Here is a 21600-nt window from a genome sequence, read left to right on the forward strand (position 1 = left end):
TGTACCCAAGTTTCGCTCTCTCGTCTTTGCTGTTTAAAAAGTCTGTGTTATTAATTATTGCTTGAGTTACTGATCCAGCATTGTGCGGTTTATATTTATCGGTTCCGTCCGTCGCACACTGATACTCACACATGTACGATACCAATCTGTTGCTGGTGCGGACGCTTCTGACTCCATTAGCGCTGTGAAAAGCACAGGACTGTAATTATTCTTCATCGCCAAATCGAAGTGGACTTATAGCGAATGCAGTGAGTGCTGACCCTGTGACAGGGACGGCGGCAGGTTCGGGTCAATCTGGTCTGTGTCACGACCAACTGCAATCGGATACACCGGCTGATTTTCCGTTGACATGCTCTTCCCAATTTACCCAAACTTTTTGCCATGAGCCGAAGCAGTAAGGACAACTTATTTGGACAGGTAACCTACCAGCCAGCAGTGTATCGCAAGTAGAAGTACAACGGAGAACCGTGCCTCATATCAGCGGAGCTCGGAGAGCTGTTGCCTTACAGCGCCAGAGATCCGGTTTGATCCTGACCTGGGATCATGTGTGAAATTTGCACGTGATCTCGGCTGATTGCGGTGATCCACTTGTCAGCTCTGGCTCCTTCCACATCCCAAAGTTACGGGCGCTCTAGATTCCTCTCACAACCCGTGCTGGTTTGTATGTGAACTGGATTCTGTAATTGGCTTCTAATATGCAGGGACTGGATGCGAATGTTGGATAACATAGAACCAGTGTGATAGATGATCGGCACGACTCTGTGTGCCGGACACCTGTTACCATGATGTATCAATCAATCTGATTACACGGGATACTGATTGTGAATGATCAGCCATGACCACATTGATTGGCGGCGCTGACTCGGAGGGCCAAATGGCATATTCCTGCAGCTATTGTTTATTGTCTATTGTCATATCCATCAAGCAATGACCCTGGGGAACCTACGCCTGCTCAGGGAGAAGGTGCCAACAGCACCAGTGACCAGTATCGATCCTAGGTCGCTTAGCTGTCAGGCAGCAGTGCGCCTGCTGTCAATTTGCCTTGAAGGAAAGGGGCGACAAATGAGGACGCCTTATAACGCAGATGCGTTTGGAAATATAGTTTAGCAATGGCATGAATTGGATGTAGTATTTGCATTCATATGTGCATCGCGAATTCAATCTACAACTACTAGTGAGCAAAGCGAGCCTGCCCACGCCACGCCGCGGACATCTCGATGCGATTTATGTTTACACGCAATATTTGTCAACTCTTCTTGTTTTAAAGTTGATGCTGCGTTTTGCCTGCATAAGGAAGGTTATAACATAAGGTATGACGCTGGACTGTGATGAGCCAATCGGCCGAGATTCTTTACTCTCCACATTCCTCTGTGGACAGGCGAATGGAATTCACGATTGATATATATCCACTAGACCCGTCATACCTCTTAATAATTGTTCTGGGATAGGCCGCGACTCTGTAAATCCAGCCATGGCATTGGACACTGCATTTTATTCCTATTAGTTTACGAAGTCCATCTTACAGATGTCCTTTTCAGAATCAGAGATGTGTGGGCGACACGAGTAAAGGGGGGGGGGGGGGGGGTGGCAATCTCATGTACTACATTTACTTTCGCTGAACTGTCAAACTGATGTTCTTCTGGAATAGTGAATGTTGATGATTTTAATTTCGTCTTTCCTACAGCCAACCTGATGGCAATCGTAATTCTCTCCCGGGGAAAGTGTGGACTCTCCAAATGTATCTCGCGCTATCTGATATCCATGGCCGTAGCTGATTTAATGGTTCTGATCTTCGAGGTAATTCTCTCCGATATTTCAGATGGCTATTTTCCTTATTCATTCCTCAACATAACTCAAATTTGTAAACTGAATATTTGCTTTAGTTATATTTGCATCGACTGCTCTGTGTGGTTAACGGTGACCTTCACCTTCGATCGATTTGTCACTATATGTACTCAGAATTTACGGACAAAATATTGCACCGGGAGAACAGCGGCTTTGGTGATATCACTGACATGTATCTTCTGCATTATTGAAAATATAACTGTATATTTTGCCTTCGTACCTCGAGAAATAATTGACAACGTGGGCTGGTTGTGTGTCATAAATCCAGACTTCCACACCACACGGTTATGGGCAGCACTTTTGACCATCGATACAATATTAACCCCATTTGTACCAATTTTACTGATCATGCTCCTGAATGCCCTGACAATGAGGTACATCATACACGCCAACAGGGTGAGGAGAGGTTTCCGAGGGAACTCGAAGGACGAGGGCGGAACGGATCAAGAGGTGGAGAACAGAAGGAAGTCCATCATTCTATTGCTGGCCATATCCGGTAGCTTCGTCCTACTGTGGATGGTAAACCTCGTGTGCATCTTGAGTGTACACTTTCTCGACGTGAATTTTTCTACAACAGATAACAACGACCCATTTACCATTGCGGAACTGTCCGGATATATGCTGAGATCTCTGAGTGCTTGCACAAATACGTTTATTTATGGGGTGTCCCAGAAAAAATTCAGGACGGAATTAAAAAAATTGATTAAGAGCCCATTCGTTTTAATTTGCAATTCAATAAAGTGTTAGTTGTGATATGTATTCAAAGTGAAAATTCGTTTCTCATTTACGTTGCCTTCTACGTTTCCGAGATGCCATTTGCACCATAGCGTCAATACCGACCGTCAGGTTAATGCTTGCAGTCCATTTTCTCTCCGCAAGTCCATTTAATTTATTCTGTAAAAACCACTCAAATTCACACCATTGAACAAGCAGCCCAGATGCACCAGGGCAGTATTATAGTGACCATTCGCCCTGTAAATTATTAACATCTTTGGGGCGTGGACAGTAAGTGGAGTCCCCGAGGGAATTCCTCGCGGTGGCGGGGAGAACATGAGGAACCTACACAGCATCAGAGAACAGGATCGGAACGAGGAGTCTGCAGGTGCGTCATCTACAGGCAGATAAGTAATTCATCGCACAAATATGTTAACTACAACATTTTGTTTGCACAGCTGCGAAATTATAAACGCAGATATCGTGGTGAAATTGATATAAAACTAGCTTAGCACCGGGTAAATTAATGTACTTTAACGCAACGACTAGTTTACCAAAGAAGACACAAAGTGCTGGAGTAACACGGCGGGTCAGGCAGCATCTCCCTGGGACAGAGATGGGTGACGTACTAACAAGGAACTGCTGGAGCTGGTTTATACCGAATGTCGAGACAAAACGCTGAAGTAAATCAGCGGATGAGCCAGCATCATTGCAGAACATTGATAGGCGAAGTTTCGGGTTGGAACCCTTTTTCAGACGAAGGAAGTGTTCCGATCCGCAAAGTCGCTCATCCGTGTTCTCCAGGGAAGCTCTCTGCTTCGCTGAGTTACTCAGCATTTTGTGTCTATCGATAGAGAGGTGACGGTTCTGGTCGGAAACAACTTCACATACAGTAAAGTCCCGTGTGCACCTCTGGTCAGCATGTTGTGGACAGTATTGGCGAGCAGCAGGGGTGATGCTCAACATGATGAATTTCAGCAATCTATGTATTTGATTGCAATCTGCATGCAGTGACAAAAATGCCAGTTTCAGCCTGAGAAATCTGGTACGGTTGCTGCCTCGCAGCGCTAGATATCCCGGTTCGATTCTGAGCTTGAGCTCAGTCGGTTTACAGTTTACAAATTCTCCCTGATAGGGCGTGTATTTGCTCAGTGTGCTCCGGTTTCCACCCACATCCTAAAGCTGTGCGGGCCTTGTTACTTCGTGGGCGTCTGTAAATTGTCCATATTTTGTTGGGATTGGACAATAAAGTAGACAAACATAGAACTAAACACACTCCGAGGCCGGCACCATCGAAGCTGCAACCGCTGTCATCCACCACCGGTGCCATTGTCTTCACTGTTCCTTCACTCACTAACGGCCACCAGAGGGCCGGATCTGTCGCCTCATATCGGTTCCAGGCCCTGTTCCATGCACAGGGTTCCATGCTGCCGGTCCCAACAACTTCACGTTTATAAGATTTTAAGGTGACAAGTGACAGGAGCTAGATTAGGCCTCCGCCGTTTAATCATGAGTGACTCCCAATGGGTGACTCTCCCAATCCCATTCTTCTGCCTTCTCTCCATTACCTCTGACACCCGTACTATTCAAAAATCTATCTATCTATGTCTTAAAAATATCCGTTGGCCTCCTCCACAGTCTTCTGGGGCAATGAATTCCACAGGTTCTCCACCCACTAATGAAATAAATTCCTCCTCACCCCCTTCCTAAAGGAACGTCCTTTAATTCTGGGGCTTTGCCCTTGTGGAAATAGCCACTCCACATCCCCTCTATGCAGGCCTTTCACTATTCGGCAAGTATCAAAAAGGTCTCCCCTCATCCTTCTAAACCCCTCTTACGATTTCCCAGTAATGGCTCCACTCGTATATTCTGTACATTCTGTCAGCATATTGCATAAAGTATTTATGCGCAAAAGAGGTCATTGGAATCAAGGCTTGACCAATCCATATACCTAATTACAATCTAGATAGGATGACCTGCATCGAGCCAATTTCGCCCTGAGGGAGTTCAAGATGAAATTGGGCGGCAGAGTGGAGCAGCTGGTAGAGATGCTGCCTCACAGCGTCAGATCCTCAGGTTCAATAATGGCAGCGAGTGCTGTCTGTGTATAGTTTACAGGTTCTTCCTCTCACCGTGTGTAGTCGCGCCTGGCGCCCCGGTTTGCTCCTATTAACGCTAATTAGCGTTTCTAAATCGTCCCTTGTGTTTAAGGACTGGGAGAGCAAGTGGGATAACACCGATTTAATATCACCCCGGGGCTGGTACCACCGCAGCCGTCGCGGCCACCGGCCCCCACCACGACCTGGGACGGTCCTAGGCCGAACTTCCCCGTCTTCGGTTCCAGGTCGGGCCTACTGACGTCGACGCACCGCCGCCCCGCACGGTTTTCTCCACCGCTCCCATATCGTGCCAGCCAACGCCATCGACGACCCTTATCTGCAATCCGTCTGCTGGCGCGCCCGCAGTCATTGAGACAGCCGATGCTTGACGCTGCCCCGGCCTCCAGCAGGCGGGAGGCATCAGCTCATCCCGGTTCCAGCCTCTGTTCCGTTCGGAGGTTCCACGCTGCCGGTCCCAACACCATCACGTGGACTGACTCTCCTGCTGAATTTCCTGAGTCGCGCTGTTCCCACTGCCAACAGGGAACCTCAGTAATGGCAGAAACTTCACACTACACTTCATCGCACCCCCCTGTGTCAGCCCCCATTATCTGCCCACAGCACCTCACTCTCGATCCCTCGGTCCCCCTCCTCCGCTGACCACAACCCTCCCCTTGCCGTCTTTTCACCACCCCCCTGACCACTCTCTTGCGGATGCAGAACCATCGCTCCTCAACAGAAGCTTTAACTTTTTACCCCTGCGCCCACATGTCAATGAGACCCCGCCTCCCTCTTCCCGCCATGTTGTAAAGTTGTTTTTAGCGCGCCCCGACGCCGGAACATTCTCTATGGCAGAGCGGGCCTCGCCTCCCAGTGACGCCACATCTTACCCGCTGTGACATTTCCCCTCCACTTGGCCTCATCCCGCGGGACTTCTACCCACTCGGTGTTTGTTATTTAGAACTGCCGCCGCGACATCAATAAGATTGAATTCTGTACACCCCTGGCCCAAGCTGATGTCACTCGTGTCAACGCACTGCTCTCCTTCCTCTCAACCGTAGTCCGTACATTGTGATTAATTCGCCGACAAGTGATATGTGTTTGTAATCTGGCGGAATGACATATATCGTGTGTACACCAGGCATTAGCGCCCGGGCCCCTCCTCGTACCTGCCCCTCGACCGTGTCCATACAGCCGAGCACGAGGCCATCATCTTTCAGACTGTTTCTCTTCTAATCGCCCCTTGCGATCTCCGCTTCCGGAGCCTCCGACCTTGTATCCTAGCCCAGCAAAGCCCTTTCTATATCCTCCCCAAAATCCACAATGTGGACTAGCCTGTCAGACATATTGTCTCTCCCTCCTGACTCCTGACTGTTCGCCCGGCTGAACATTTCTCCACATTCTACGTACCTCGAGAAATAATTGACAACGTGGGCTGGTTCTGTGTCATAAACCCTGACTTCTACACCTCACGGTTATGGGCAGCACTTTTGACCATCGATACAATTTTAACCCCATTTGTACCAATTTTACTGATCATGCTCCTGAATGCCCTGACAATGAGGCACATCATACACGCCAACAGGGTGAGGAGCGGTCTCCGAGGGAACTCGAAGGACGAGGGCGGCACGGATCAAGAGGTGGAGAACAGAAGGAAGTCCATCATTCTATTGCTGGCCATATCCGGTAGCTTCGTCCTACTGTGGATGGTAAACCTCGTGTGCTTCGTGAGTGTACACTTCCTCGACGTGGAGTTTTCGACAACAGATCAAAACGACCCATTTACCATTGCGGAACAGTCCGGATATATGCTGAGATCTCTGAGTGCTTGCACCAATACGTTTATTTATGGGCTGTCTCAGAAAAGGTTCAGGGAGGAATTTATAAAAGTGATTAAGAACCCATTCGTTTTAATTTCCAATTCAATAAAGTATTAGTTGTGATATGCGTTCAAAGTGAAAATTCGTTTCTCAGTTACGTTGCCTTCTACGTTATATCATTGCATCTGGCTTTCCGATATATTATTTGCACCATAGCGTCAATACCGACCGTCAGGTTAAAGCTTGCAGTCCTTTTCCCCTCCGCACGCCCATTTAATTTATTCCCTAAAAAGCCGCCCAAATGCACAATATTGAACAAGCAGCCCAGATGAACCAGGGCAGTATTATAGAGGCCATTTCCCCTGTAAACTATTTACATCTTTGGGGCCTGGAAAGTAAATGGAGTCCCCGAGGGAATTCCCCGCAGTGGCAGGGAGAACATGAGAAACTCACACAGCATCAGAGAACAGAATCGGATGGTGGAGTCTTCAGGTGCATCGTCGACAGTTAGATAAGTAGTTCATCGCACAAATTGTTAACTACAACAATTTGTTTGCACAGCTGCGAAATTATAAGCACAGATATCGTGGTAGAATTGATATAAAGCTAGCTTAGCACCGTGTAAATTAATGTACTTTAACCCAACGACTAGTTTTCCAAAAAATGCACAGTGCTGGCGGAACACGGCAGGTCAGGCAGCACCTCTCGGGGACAGGGATGGGTGACGTAATAACAAGGAACTGCTGGTGCTGGTTTATACCGAATGTCGAGACGCAACGCTGAAGTAAATCAGCGGTTGAGGCAGCATAGTTGCAGAACATGAACATGCGATGTTTCGGGTCGGAACCCTTTTTCAGACGAAGGAAGGGTTCTGATCCGCAAAGTCGCCCATCCATGTTCTCCAGGGAAGCTCTCTGCTGCGTTGAGTTACTCAGCATTTTGTGTCCATCGATAGAGAGGTGACGGTTCTGGTCGGAAACTACTTCACAGACAGTAAAGTCCTGTGTGCACCTCTGGTCAGCATGTTATGGACAGTATTGGCGAGCAGCAGAGGTGATGCTCAACATGATGAATTTCAGCAATCTATATATTTGATTACAATCTGGATGCAGTGATAAAAGGTGCCTATTTCAGCCCAAGAAATCTGGTCCGGTTGCTGTCTCGCAGCGCTAGATATCCCGGTTCGATTCTGAGCTTGAGAGCAGTCGTTTTACAGTTTAAAAAATGCTCCCTGATAGGGCGTGTATTTGTTCAGTGTACTCCGATTTCCCCCTGCATCCTGAAGCTGTGAGGGTTTTGTAGGTTTGTGGGCGTCTGTAAATTGTCCATATTTTGCAGGGATTGGATAAGAAAGTGGACAAACATAGAACTAAACACACTCCGATGCCGGCAACATCGAAGCTGCAACCGCCGTCATCCACCACTACCTCCTCGGCCAATCCCAGGCCGAACCTACTGACGTCGAAGCTCCACTTAACCGCACAGCTTCCCCCGTGGGTCCCAAACCATGCCTGTCCACGCCATTGACGACCTTACCCCCACACTCCGTCCGCCGACGGGCCGGTGCCATTGTCTCCACCGTTCCTTCATTCACTAACGGCCACCAGCGGGCCGGATCTGTCGGCTCATATCGGTTCCAGGCCCTGTTCCATGCACAGGGTTCCATGCTGCCGGTCCCAACAACTTCGCGTTCATAAGATGAGTTTTGGTCTCCTAATTTGAGGAAGGACATGCTTGTAATTGTAACAGTAATTATCCCAGGTTCACGAGATTGATCCCTGGGATGGCGGGATTGTCATATGAGGAAAGTTTGAAAAGACTATGGTTGCATTCATTGGAGTTTAGAAGGATGAGGGGGAATCTTATAGAGACATATAAAATTATAAAAGGACTGGACGAGTTACATGCAGGAAAAATGTTCCCAATTTTGGGGGAGTCCAGAACCAGTGGTCCCAGTCTTAGAATAAAGGGGAGACCATTTGAAAAACCTAGGTGAGAAGCAACTTTTTCACCCAGAGAGTTGTGAATTTGTGGAATTTTCTGCCACAGGGGGCAGTGGAGGCTAAATCACGGATGAATTTAAAAGAGAGTTGGATAGAGCTCTGGGGGCTAGTGGCATCAAGGGATATGGGGAGAGGTTGGGCACGGGTTACTGATTGTGGATGATCAGCCATGACCTCAATGAATGGCGGTGCTGGCCCGAAGGCCCGAATGGCCTCCTCCTGCGCCTATTTTCTCTGTTTCTATGTTCCATCAGCGATACGAGCTGAATTATGCCATTCGAGCCATCATGTCTACTCCGCCGTTCAATCCCATTTTTCTGCTTTCTCTCCATTACAACTGACCCCCGTACTAATCAAAACTCTGTCAAAACTAATCAAAACTTTTTTTGGGGGTTGTGTAATTTGAATGCCTGTTTAGCGCTTTTATTGTTGGACTGTGTTTTTGGGGGTTTTGGGGTTGTGTGATTTGAATGCCTATTTAATGCTTTTATTGTTGGACTGTGTTTTTGGGGTTTTTTGGGGTTGGGTAATTTGGGTGCCTGTTTAGTGCTTTTATTGTTGGACTGTGTTTTTGGGGGTTTTTTGGGGGTGTAATTTTGATGCTTATTTAATGCTTTTGTTGTTGGACTGTGGGTGATTGAATTAACATTTTGTTCAAGATGGCCGCGCCGTTGTGTTTGGCTGCCTGCCACTGTATGTTTCTTTTTTTTCCTAGTCAGATGTGCAGCACTTTGGTCAACGTGGGTTGTTTTTAAATGTGCTATACAAACTGTAAAAGTGGTAACTGTGGTAACTGTAAAAATTGTCCCTAGTGGGTGTAGGATAGTGTTAATGTACGGGGATCACTGGGCGGCACGGACTTGGAGGGCCGAAAAGGCCTGTTTCCGGCTGTATATATATGATGATGATGATGAAATAAATTGACTTGACTTGACTTGACTATCTATGTCTTAAAAATATCCGTTGGCCGCCTCCTCAGTCTTCTGGGGCAATGAATTCCACAGGTTCTGCACCCTCTAATGAAATATATTCCTCCTCGTCCCCTTCCCGAAGGAACGTCCTTTAATTCTGGCGCTTTGCCCTCGTGGAAATAGCCACTGCACATCCACTCTATGCAGGCCTTTCACTATTCACAAGTATCAAAGAGGTCTCCCCGCATCCTTCTAAACCCCTCTCCAGATTTCCAAGAGGGAAGCTCAGTAATGGCTCCACTCGTATATTCTGTACATTCTGTCAGCATATTGCATAAAGTATTTGCGCGCAAAAGAGGTAACTGGAATCAAGGTTGACTTGACCAATCTATATACCTAGTTACATTCTAGATAGGATGACCTGTATCGACCCAATTTCGCCCTGAGTATGTTCAAGATGAAATTGGGCGGCAGGGTGGGGCAGCTGGTAGAGCTGCTGCCTCACCGCGTCAGATGCTCAGGTTCGATTATGGCAGCGAGTGCTGTCTGTGTATAGATTACAGGTTCTTCCTCTCACCGTGTGTAGTCGCGCCTGGTGCCCCGGTTTCCTCCTATATCCCGAAAAGGGTTAATTAGCATTTCTAAATCGTCCCTTGTTTTTAAGGACTGGGAGAGCAAGTAGGATAACACCGATTTAGTATCACCCCGGGGCCGGTACCACCACAGCCGTCGCCGCCACCGGCCCCCACCACGACCTGGGACGGTCCTAGGCCGAACTTCCCCATCTTCGGTTCCAGGCCGGGCCTACTGACGTCGACGCACCGCCGGCCCGCATGGTTTTCTGCACCGCTTCCATGTCGTGCCAGCCAACGCCACCGACGACCCTTATCTGCAATTCGTCTGCTGGCGCGCCCGCAGCCATTGACACAGCCGATCATTGACTCTGCCCCGGCCACCAGCACGCGGGAGGCATCAGCTCATCCCGGTTCCAGTCTCTGTTCCGTTCGGAGGTTCCACGCTGCCGGTCCCAACAACATCTCGTGGACTGACTCTCCTGCTGGATCTCCTGAGTCGCGCTGTTCCCACTGCCAACAGGGAACCTCAGTAGCGGCACCACCTTTGCACTACACTTCATCGCACCCCCCTGTCTCAGTCCCCATGATCTCCCCACAGCACCTCACCCTCGATCTCTCGATCACCCTCCTCCGCTGACCACAACCCTCCCCTTGGCGTCTTTTCACCACCCCACTGACCTCTCTCTATCGGATGCAGATCCAACGCTCCTCAACAGAAGCCTTACCTATTTACCCCTGCGCCCACATGTCAATGAGACCCCACTCCCTCTTCCCGCCATAATGTAGAGCTCTTCTTACGGCGCCCCGTCGCCGGACCATTCTCTATGGCAAAGCGGGCTTCGACTCCCAGTGACGTCACATTTTTTCCCGCTCTCACATTTCTCCTCCACGTGGCCTCATCCCGCGGGACTTCTACCCACTCTGGTGTTTGTTGCCGTGACATCAATAATATTGAATTCTGTACACCCCTGACCCAAGCTGATCTCACTCGGCTCAACGAACTGCTCTCCTCCCTCTCAACCGTAGTCCGGACATTGCGATTAACCCGCCGACAAGTGAGAGAATACCTTTCCCATATAAACCTTTCCCTTAACAAAACGAATAATCCCGTCCTGAACCGCTTACATTAAATTTGTTTGTGAAAGCACAGTAAATCGTTTGACATAGCGATGCGTAAGGTCAGTTGTCTTTTAACAATATCTTAATATTCAACCAATTTTTATTTCAAGATTAGTGGTAACTATTCAGCTTCCTTTTCACAGATAAGCAGGACGTTCCTTGACAATGGAACCAATTAGAATAATGTACAAAACAATGGTGATCCCCAGCCTTGTAAGTCTTGGAAAGAACAAGCATTTAGCACAATAGCTTTTCAAAAACAATGTTTCAGTTTATCCTACTCTGGAGATACAGCAAGGAGACAAAGTCTTCGACCCAGCGAAACCACGCCAACTATCGATCTCCTTCCACGCTACTTGTATATTATTTCATTCTTTTTCCACTCCCTCCAAACAAATGGACAATTTATAGAGGCCAATCAACCAGTGTGGACAGAGGAGCAATCGCAGGGCACCGGTAACAGAGAGAACGTGGTAAACCTATGCTTCACTCGGGCCATTTTTCCCCATCATGCTTCCTCAGTATATGTGCTCTCGAGTTAACCAAATTTCTGATTAACGTTGATGTAATGCCTTTGCCAAAATTAAATGCCAGCTTAATTTTCTTTGGTCACTGTTGTTCTGATGCATTCCGTGTTAAACAATCTGACAAATAGCTCAGTTAATGAAACGAGAGTACTGAGGAAATCATGTTTTTATGCCTTCGTTGCATATTAGAGAATAAATGCTCCTTCTGGTCTTGAAATAGCTTTCACTTGGTTATGTGCACGATGTTTATCCGTATTTTCCGTGTTAACACTGCCGACATAAGTTGCATACAGTGACCTCAGAACAACTGTCGGGTTAAAAATATTAATGCAGAATGATCGCGTGTGCTCACTCAGTCGATTGGACCGGTTTTCAAAAACTGCGACGGTAATTACATTTCTTCAGTTAATTATGAGTCTGCGTGTTAAACGTTCTTTTAAATATTTTTGAAATTAATAAATGCACATTTATGCTTGAACCTATGCTCTGTTGCTTTTTAAGCAAAATTATTACCAGTATCCTGATCACAAAACATACTTTTACATTGCAGGCATGCAAAGCAACGCCGATGATTAAAAACGAAAAATAAGTCAAAGAGAGAACAATATACACTTGTGAGAGGCTGGCCTGTGGCGTTACCAGGAATATTGAGAACAATTAAATAAAACATGATTGCAATTATGTATCTGTTTAATTGTGACACGTTTACCTCCAAAGTGTGTAAAACATATGAGTGCGTGAGGTATGTTGGACGATGGGAAACCTTGTACGTCCTGACCTATGGGAGGTTCGTTAGGTCGGCTGTGGTAGGTTCCCGACGCGCAACGTCGCCCATCCACTGCCTGCACAGGATCGGTTCCATCGCAGGAGCAAAAACATAATTCCCTGAATTTGAAGATAAACAGTTTTCAAGTTTTCAAGTTGTGTTGATGTGATTGATGTTGCATTAGGAAGTAAAGGATTCAGTCGCAAAAGAGGGTGCTGACACCGAGGTCATGCATGACAAAGAATACTGATATAGTCGATCGATCACATGGAAAACATTGCTATGGCACATCAAATGATCGAATGTTCATACAGGTATATTCAATAAAATCGCCACTTAATCTTGCATCCAAATACAAGCAATAAATCCTGTGTTTCTCCCAAATCATCTCCCCACTTCTATTATCTCACGATGTATTCATCATCATATGCCAGGTTTTGCTCGCCAATCGGTTGCTTGGTGTAATTTAAGCTGGGACCGCAGCTACTTACAATATACATTAATGACTTGGATGAAGGGATTAAAAGTACCATTAGCAAATTTGCAGATGATACAAAGCTGGGTAGTAGTGTGAGCTGCGAGGAAGATGCTATGAGGTTGCAGGGTGTCTTGGACAGGTTGTGTGTGTGGGCGGATGCATGGCAGATGCAGTTTAATGTGGATAAGTGTGAGGTTATCCACTTTGGTGGTAAGAAGGCAGATTATTATCTGAATGGTGTCAAGTTAGGAAAAGTGGACGGACAACGAGATCTGGGTGTCCTAGTACATCAGTCACTGAAAGGAAGCAAGCAGGTACAGCATGCAGTGAAGAAAGCCAATGGAATGTTGGCCTTCATAACAAGAGGAGTTGGGTATAGGAGCAAAGATGTCCTTCTGCACTTGTATAGGACCCGAGTGAGACCGCACCTGGAGTACTGAGTGCAGTTTTGGTCTCCAAATGTGAGGAAGGATATTCTTGCTATTGAGGACGTGCAGCGTAGGTTTACTAGGTTAATTCCCAAAGTGGCGGGACTGTCATACGTTGAAAGACTGGAGCGGCTGGGCTTGTATACACTGGAATTTAGAAGGATGAGAGGGGAACTTATCGAAACATATAAGATTATTAAGGGGTTGGACACGTTACAGGCAGGAAGCATGCTCCAAATTTTGGGGGTGTCCAGAACCATGGGCCACAGTTTAAGAAGAAGGGGTAGGCCATTTAGAACGGGGATGAGGAAAAACATTTTCAGTCAGAGAATTGTAAATCAGTGGAATTCACTGCCTCGGAAGAGAGTGGAGGCCAATTCTCTAAATGCATTCAAGAGAGAGCTAGATAGAGCTCTTAAGGATAGCGGAGTCAGGGGGTATGGGAAGAAGGCAGGAACGGGGTACTGATTGAGAATGATCAGCCATGATCACATTGGATGGTGGTACTGACACGAAGGGCCGAATGGCCTCCTCCTGCACCTATTGTCTATTGTCTATTGTCTATAATTCAAAAATCAGCTGCCGCAAGTGCAACATTTTTGCCATTCAGAAACCACGTTACGTGTTGTGTAATAGCTTGAAATAATTGAAGTTTCTGTCGGGAAACTGCATATTCTTGTACACAATCATTGAACAACTTTCAGAAGATAGAGGGGGAAAGAACAGTTTGCCCACTCACACAGGTTGACGGAACAGGCTGAATGGTGTAATTAAGGTAGAGTGTAACGTCTCCAGTGGGATTCATAGAGAAAATCTATTATGATAGTGGGAGATTCAAATTCCGCGGAGCTATGAGACATATTTGTGTAAGTAATTCTCCGCTCTTATGTGTCAGACGATCAATAGACATTTTCTGATCTTCCCCCGGATCACAGGATCTCTTGTCCAGAGTAGGTAAATAGTGGACCAGAGGACATAAGTTTCAGCTGAAGGGGATAAGGTTTAACAGGAATATGAGAGGTAACTTTTTCACACAAACGGCGGTGGAGGTATGGAATAAGGTGCCAGAGGAGGTAGTTGAGACAGTAACTATCCCAAATTTTAAGAAACTGTTAAACTGATAAATGAACAGGAGGCCAAACGCGGCAGGTGGGACCAGTGCAGCTGGGCACGTGGGCCGGTGTAGTCAAGTTGCGCCAAAGCTCCTGTTTCCGAGCTGTATCACTCTATGCCCCTATAACTCAATGACACAGCCTTCTGCGCCAACAACATGTGGGGCTTGGCGTGATTTCTATGATCCAGAATAGACAATGTGTCTTCACATATGCCTATAACTAGTTATAAAGCGAAGACTGTCGTTTGTCAGCTTTCCTCTGAAGCCTGCAGCAGTTTAGTGCTTTTCTGAACATCCATCAATCATTTTGCTGGCGACAACCTCAAGAAGGTTACTATCGGAAGTTCCCGAAAACACACAGAGACTGAGAGTTTGAATTAGGTTTAAGGCTAACCTTGCAGAGATTTCCTTCTGTCTTTTATGTGTTTCTTTGGCCTGTTATTCTCATTGCGTGATGGTCTAGGCTAGGTTCCCAACTCTGTAATTTCTTGCGGTCTTGGTTGGAGATGTTCAATTGTACAATTGTTTCCAAATTATCACTTGTACCAAGTTGCAATGAAGCTATGGTTTTACTTATATATCAGCAAGACAATCACACTACATAGGCAGTATCATCCGGTTAGTACAGAGTGCATAGAACAGCCCACTGATTCCATATGGAAGTTACACCATTTTGGCGCTATTTCACAGTCCCAGCTGCAGTTGACCACAAAGGCCCGTCACAGCTTCTTTATAAACTGGTTAGCCGAAGGGCTCCACCAGCAGCCGATCTCGAGGGTGAGAAAGGTAAGACCCTCCTATTCTTCATGCCGAAACATTTGTCCAACGTTCGCCACCGTCGTGGACTCCCTCCATCCTTCTCTCCGAATCCCGGTCTTCATTGGCTCGCAGAGTCCAGACTCGCCAGGGTGCCTCCGACAGAGACGGCGGAAGTGGCGGCGCCTAACGGCTGCGGCTCGCTAGCTGTCTGTTCGTCTTTTTTTCCTTTTTTTTGTTGTGTGTCGGTTTTTGGGATGTTTTTTGTTGTTGTTTTTTTTTGGTTGTATATGTGTGGGGGGTGGTGGTGTGGGTGTGGGTGGGTGGGGGGGGGGTGGGGGGAACCTTTCTCTTTTAGGCAGCGGGGCCTTCCATCGCCCGGTGCGGCTCGGCCGCGGGGCCTAACATCACCCGGTGCGGCTCGGCCGCGGGGCGTTACATCGCCCGGTGCGGTGCGGCTCGGCCTCGGGACTTTACATCGCCAGGTGCAGCTCGGCCGCGGGACTTTTCATCGCTGGTGCGGCTCGGCCGCTGGACTTAACATCGCCCGGTGCGGCTTGGCCGCGGGGCCTTCCATCGCCCGGTGCGGCTCGGCCGCGGGACTTAGCTGCGCAAGGCTCGGTCGCGGGGCCTTCCATCGCCCGGCTCGGCCGCGAGACGTTTCAGCGCCCGGTGCGGCTCGGCCGTGGGGACTTCCATCCCCTTGCGGGGACGAGCTGTCTATCCGTGGGCGTGGGGAAGAGAGTGGAAGTTTTGTTGCCTCCGTCACAGTGAGGGGGTGTTTGGAGTCACTGTGATGGACGTTTGTGTTGGGGTTGTGTGTCTTGTGTTCTTTTTTGTGTATGACTGCTATGTAGTTTCGTTCGGTACCTTGGTACCGAATGACAAATAAAGCTCTGTTGAACTGTTGTTGAACTGTTGAACTGTTGAACTGTTGACTGCTCCCGAACCAGGCCATGATTCATTCCGATAAGAAGGTTACGATGGCGCATCTCTGGATGTTGGTTAGGGTTGTTGCAGACAGGGCAAACTTCCTAAGCCTTCTAATAAAACAGGCAGATGTGCTTTGTTGGTCATTGCGTTGATGTGACTGGCCTGGGACAAATTGCTGGTAATATTTACTCCTAGGGACTTGATATTTATTCTTACATACTTGATATTTATTCCTAGGAACTTGATATTTATTCCTAGGAACTTGGAATGAATATCAATATAGATCAACTGTAACAATGTATTGGCACGCCAAGTGGATACACCAGCACTACACGGGGAAATTGGAAGCCGTATCATAATTTCTAAATTCAGATTTAAAATAGATTATTGTCAAAGCCATCAGGGCGCAATGAAAGGCATTGTTCGCCGAAACTCACGATGCAAATAATTTACGAATTTTAATGCTACAATAAATACAACAGTGCGTGCGAAGCCCCAGAATGGTGCAAGTGTGGGACACCTTAGGTGGTGTTGGCCACATGAGCGTACAATAACGGATTAACGGAATGAGGGAACGTTATGAGTAAGATATGTAGCGGCATATCCCGGAAGGGGCTGCGAAACAAGAGATTGTTTCAGTAGTTGGATAGTAGGGAGGGAAAAAAAGCTATTCTTAAGTCTGGTAATCAGAACTTTCAAGCTCTTGCATCTTCTCCGAGAAAGTTGAAAAGAAAAGGCAATGACCATGATAGCAGGAATGCTTGACGATACTTCTGGCCTTCTGGTGAAACGTACTTTGATATTGAACTGGATGGAAGGAATGATTGACTGTAGTCTGTTCACTGTTCTCTGACCATTTTTTCAGACGTTCATGACCGGAATATTTGGCAGTCCAGTTGGAATGTCATCGATGGAGCATCGTAGAATTTCGGCGGTATCCTCGCGCCCACGCCATATGTTCTCAGGTACAAGAAAATAAATCCGCTAATGCACTTTCTTTATGACCGCCTCAGTAGTAAAGGATCGGGATAGGTTGCTAATGATACGGATGCTCAGGAACCCGAAGCCCCGGACAATCTGTAGAGTGGGCTCGTTGATGAGGACAGGGCGTGTTATGTTCACCCTCCCGCCTGTTTACGTCAACGACGAACTCTGTCATCTTGATCAGTTAAGGTTGATTTCCTGACAGAATACAGATGATTGTTGAACTCCTTCCAACATTTCCTCTCATTCAATATGTAAATTAGTCAATATTGTCGACACCAATAGTGTCGGTGTACACAGATCGATTTCGCATTGTACGTAATCACAGTTATTGGTGTGCAAGAAGTGAGAGGGACTGAACAAACGCCATGGAGTATCACTGGTGTTTACTGTCATGGTGGAGAAATGCTATGACCTTTTGTAAACTACTCATGTCTGCCTTTCTACAGCTTTATCAATAAAACACATCTATTTTGACTTTGGTATAAAAAGAAAAAATATCTGTCTGAGTCCTATGCTCAGAACTGCAATACTTATAAAATATTCTGCACTGATTTTGTTTCATTATCACGGGCAAATTATATGGACCTCTTTATGGAATTTCATTGAATTTTCTCCAGATGTGAAGATGCTTCCGTTTGATAGATTTGGTTTATTAATGCCATGTTTGTGTACATTCCGTGAAAAGCATTATATGCGTGCCATCCACTCAAATTATACCGTATATGAATATAATCAAGCCATATAAATGTGCAACAAAAAGAGACGGTAGTGCGAAGAAAAACACACCAGACACCAACAATATAGCATTGTACAGCACTTGTTGACTTTACAGCATTGTAGTTTTGCAGTTGCAGAGAACACCTTAGATGTCCACAAACTCTATTGATCATAGAACATGAAACAGCTCAGCGCGGGCTCACAATGTTTGTGCAGAAGACGATGCGAAAGTAAACTAATGCCATCTGCTTGCAAGTAATCTATATCTCTTCATTCCCTGCACATCCACATACAAACTCATGCACATTGACAGGAGCGCACGTCTCCCATAAATCAACATTGAAAGCTTTTATCGTGCAGTATATTTCTTGAGCGTGCGTGTTAAAATGTTAATGATACAGTGCATCCCAATTGTCTTAAACAGTGGCAATAAACAAAAATCACCTTGATTGTATGATAAAGGGAGTGGAAAATTCTGATCATTTTGCAGGGCTCGCTATTCCCTCGAGGTTTATCTCAGATATAAATAAGAGGTAAACAAGAGAGTAGGAGATCCCCGTTCCTTCAACTAACTGGAAACATCGCTTCCCTTTGACGATGGGATTACCGGTCAAGTTACCCGTAGAACGCATTTACTATCCCATTCTTGTAATAATTGGTATTCCTGGTAAGCCATTCACATAATATTATTATACCTACGCTGCATAACTCGTTCTACGCTCGCTGGCATACATATATATATATATGTATGTGGAGTGAAGGAATAGGTGACGTTTCGGGTCGAGACCCTTCTTCAGGGTCTACCTGAAACGTCACCCATTTCTTCTCTTCAGAGATGCTGCCTGTCCCGCTGATTTACTCCAGCATTTTGTGTCTACCTTCGATTTAAACCAGTATCTACAGTTCTTTCCTATGTGTGTGTGTGTGTGTGTGTGTGTGTGTGTGTGTGTGTGTGTGTGTGTGTGTGTGTGTGTGTGTGTGTGTGTGTGTATATATATATTCGACATTGATAATTGGCTGCGAATACATCTGATACTTATATAGACAACTATTAAACTAGTCATACAATAACGGCACTGACAGAAACAAACAAACAACGATTCTGACTTTTTTTTCGGGAACCGTGAAATTGATACCAATGTTGCATTTGGGTTCTATTCCATGTGATAGAGCAATCCAGTCACGTTTGTGTAAATGAATCCTTGCAGAGTCTTCTAATGTTTATATTTGTGCTCTGCGCTGCATGTCTTCCAAAACCGTTTCGATAATTAGAAACCGCTGTCTGTGAAAATTTAATATAAGATATTTTATTTGGTAGACAATCAAGCCTAACTTCACGTTCGTGGCGATAAATATCCCAAGGTATATTTTCTGTTTTTCCATGGTCCGCTTTGGTACTTGGCACAGAAAATCTTAAGTGACTTTTCATTCCATTTGCAATTGCACAACGACGCTACTAACACTCGGAAACGACTCTGTATAATTCTGACCGAACCACGTTATGTTCCTGATAACCCGAAGAGAAGAACGGGTTACCTAAACATGATTGGCTTTTGTATCATGCGTAAAACGTCACCTGGGGTGAACGTTAGAAAATAACCCCAGGTATAGCTGAACGGTTACAATTAAGCTCAACGAGGAGATCTCTTCACTCATAAAGGGATGTATTTTATTCGTTATACAATGTGGCAACAGCGCCGAAGTTACGTGGAGAGATGTTCTTGGTGGGATGAAATTGAACATTGAACAGTACAGTACAGGAATGAGCCTTTTGGCCCACAATGTCAGTGCCACACACGATGCCAAGTTAAATAGGTCTCATCTGCCTATCCGCCTATACATTAAATAGGTCTCATCTGTGTATCTGCCTATACACAGACCACATTCGTCCATTCCTTGCACTTCCATATGCCGATCGATAAGCGTCTGAATCGCCATTACGGTACCTGCCTCCGCAACCACCGAGGTCGATGCTGTCCAGGGCCGCACCACTTTCAACGTAAAAAAGAACGTGCCCCGCAGATCCCACTCAATCATCCCCCCTCTCACCTTATTGCTATAACCTCGAGATTTGCACCCTGATAATAAAGTTCTGATTGTCTACTCGACCGGGTGGCGCCGATTGCGGGGTGGCGCCGTACGTGGCAGGCTCGCCAACAGCCTGTCTCGTCCCTTTCTTATTTTGATGTTTTTAGTCTGTTTTAATTATATGTTTTAGTGGATGTTTGGCTTTTGTATTTGCGGGTGGGGGTGGGGGGGGCGGGACTTTTTTTTAAAATGTCTTCCAGCAACGGAGATGCGACTTTTTCCCGTATCGTATCTCCGTCCGCACTGCGGCCTTAACATCGTGGAGCTGGCGGTCCCTTTGTTCGGGATCGACGGCGGTAGCTCCAAACGGCCCGATCGCGGGAGCCTCGATCGCCGAATGCGGGAGCTCCAACCGCCCCGACCGCGGGAGACAAGGAGGAAGAAGTTAAAAGTTATTTGCCTTCCATCACAGTGGGGAATGTGAGGTCGCCGAAAATCAAGATGGGCGTGCTGCCTGCACTGGTGGGGGCTCCGAGGAAGTGCCGTGCGTGCAGCTATCTGGGTTTTTGCGGGCACATCACGCCATGAGGACATCCGGAGTCTACTGTGGAGTGTGGAAGGCTTTCTGGCTGTTCGGCGGACAGGGACTGCAGAGAGGGACAGCGGTTGGTGCAACCTTGGTCACATCACGGCGAAGGAGTGTGTGTGTGGCCTGGACATTGAACTGATGGCCGTGGGTCTCCGCTTACGCTGTGTGCCCCAGGGATTCTCACACGCCGCTGTGGTGGCTGTGTATGTTTAATCTTTATGTAGTTTTGTATCTTGTTGCTTTTTTGGTATGACTGTATGGCAAGTCAAATTTCACTGCACACACGTACATTCGAGTTTGGACCATTGAACCACTGAACCATTGAGCATATGCCTCTCATAATTAACCCCTTTCAAATGCGAGCTACTCCTGTCTCGAATAATTCTCTCCAATAGTTCCCTTGCCACTGAATCTTGCTCCCTGGATCCTCTCCACAACCCTTCACCAAAACAAAGGAGCAACTTTGGCCACTCTTCTGTGTTCCTCTGTGTGGCTGGAAAAGGGACAAATATTCTCGTCAAGGCACCCACATTCTCCTCTGTTGTTTCCGTCAACACCCTGGGACAGATCTTTGAAAGCTTTGGGATGTTTATGAATCCAATCCGCCAATGACATTTCAAAGACCCTTCTGGCCCTTCTAATCGCCCCTTCAGGTTTTTTTCCCCCTCTAACATGCTTTATCTTCCGCACAATAGCCGTCGGATCACACCTTCCCAATTAGTAAAGGATTTTGTTTCAACTGCAAATGCATACTATCCTAATTGTCCAGAACGAGTAACCTATCGATTTTGACCCTGACTTGTATTTCCAGCTTGACGATAAAATAGACAAAACAAATACATTACTAATTTACACATTTATTTAATTATCAGTGCCAGAAATGCAAACTGGTGGTGATTTAGTCTGGACGAGAAAGAGAAATAGAAAACATGCAACAAAGCATATTTTAAACAAACATGTCAACTGGTGATTCCACGATCAGTCAAAATACAATTTTAATTCTCCAATCAGAAATTTGTGAGGGTTCTGCAAAAACAGCATCCGTTTGCTGATGGTTTCGACGACGGCGCAGAAAACGATCCTGGCACGTTATTTAACTTTATAAATCGTAAATATCCCATCAAGAAAAAAAGCAATTAAAGCTTGCTTATCTGATCATGCTCACCGCTGAATCGCTAAACCACAGATAAT

Source organism: Rhinoraja longicauda, chromosome 19, assembly GCF_053455715.1.
Source record: "Rhinoraja longicauda isolate Sanriku21f chromosome 19, sRhiLon1.1, whole genome shotgun sequence".
Lineage (NCBI taxonomy): Eukaryota > Metazoa > Chordata > Chondrichthyes > Rajiformes > Arhynchobatidae > Rhinoraja > Rhinoraja longicauda.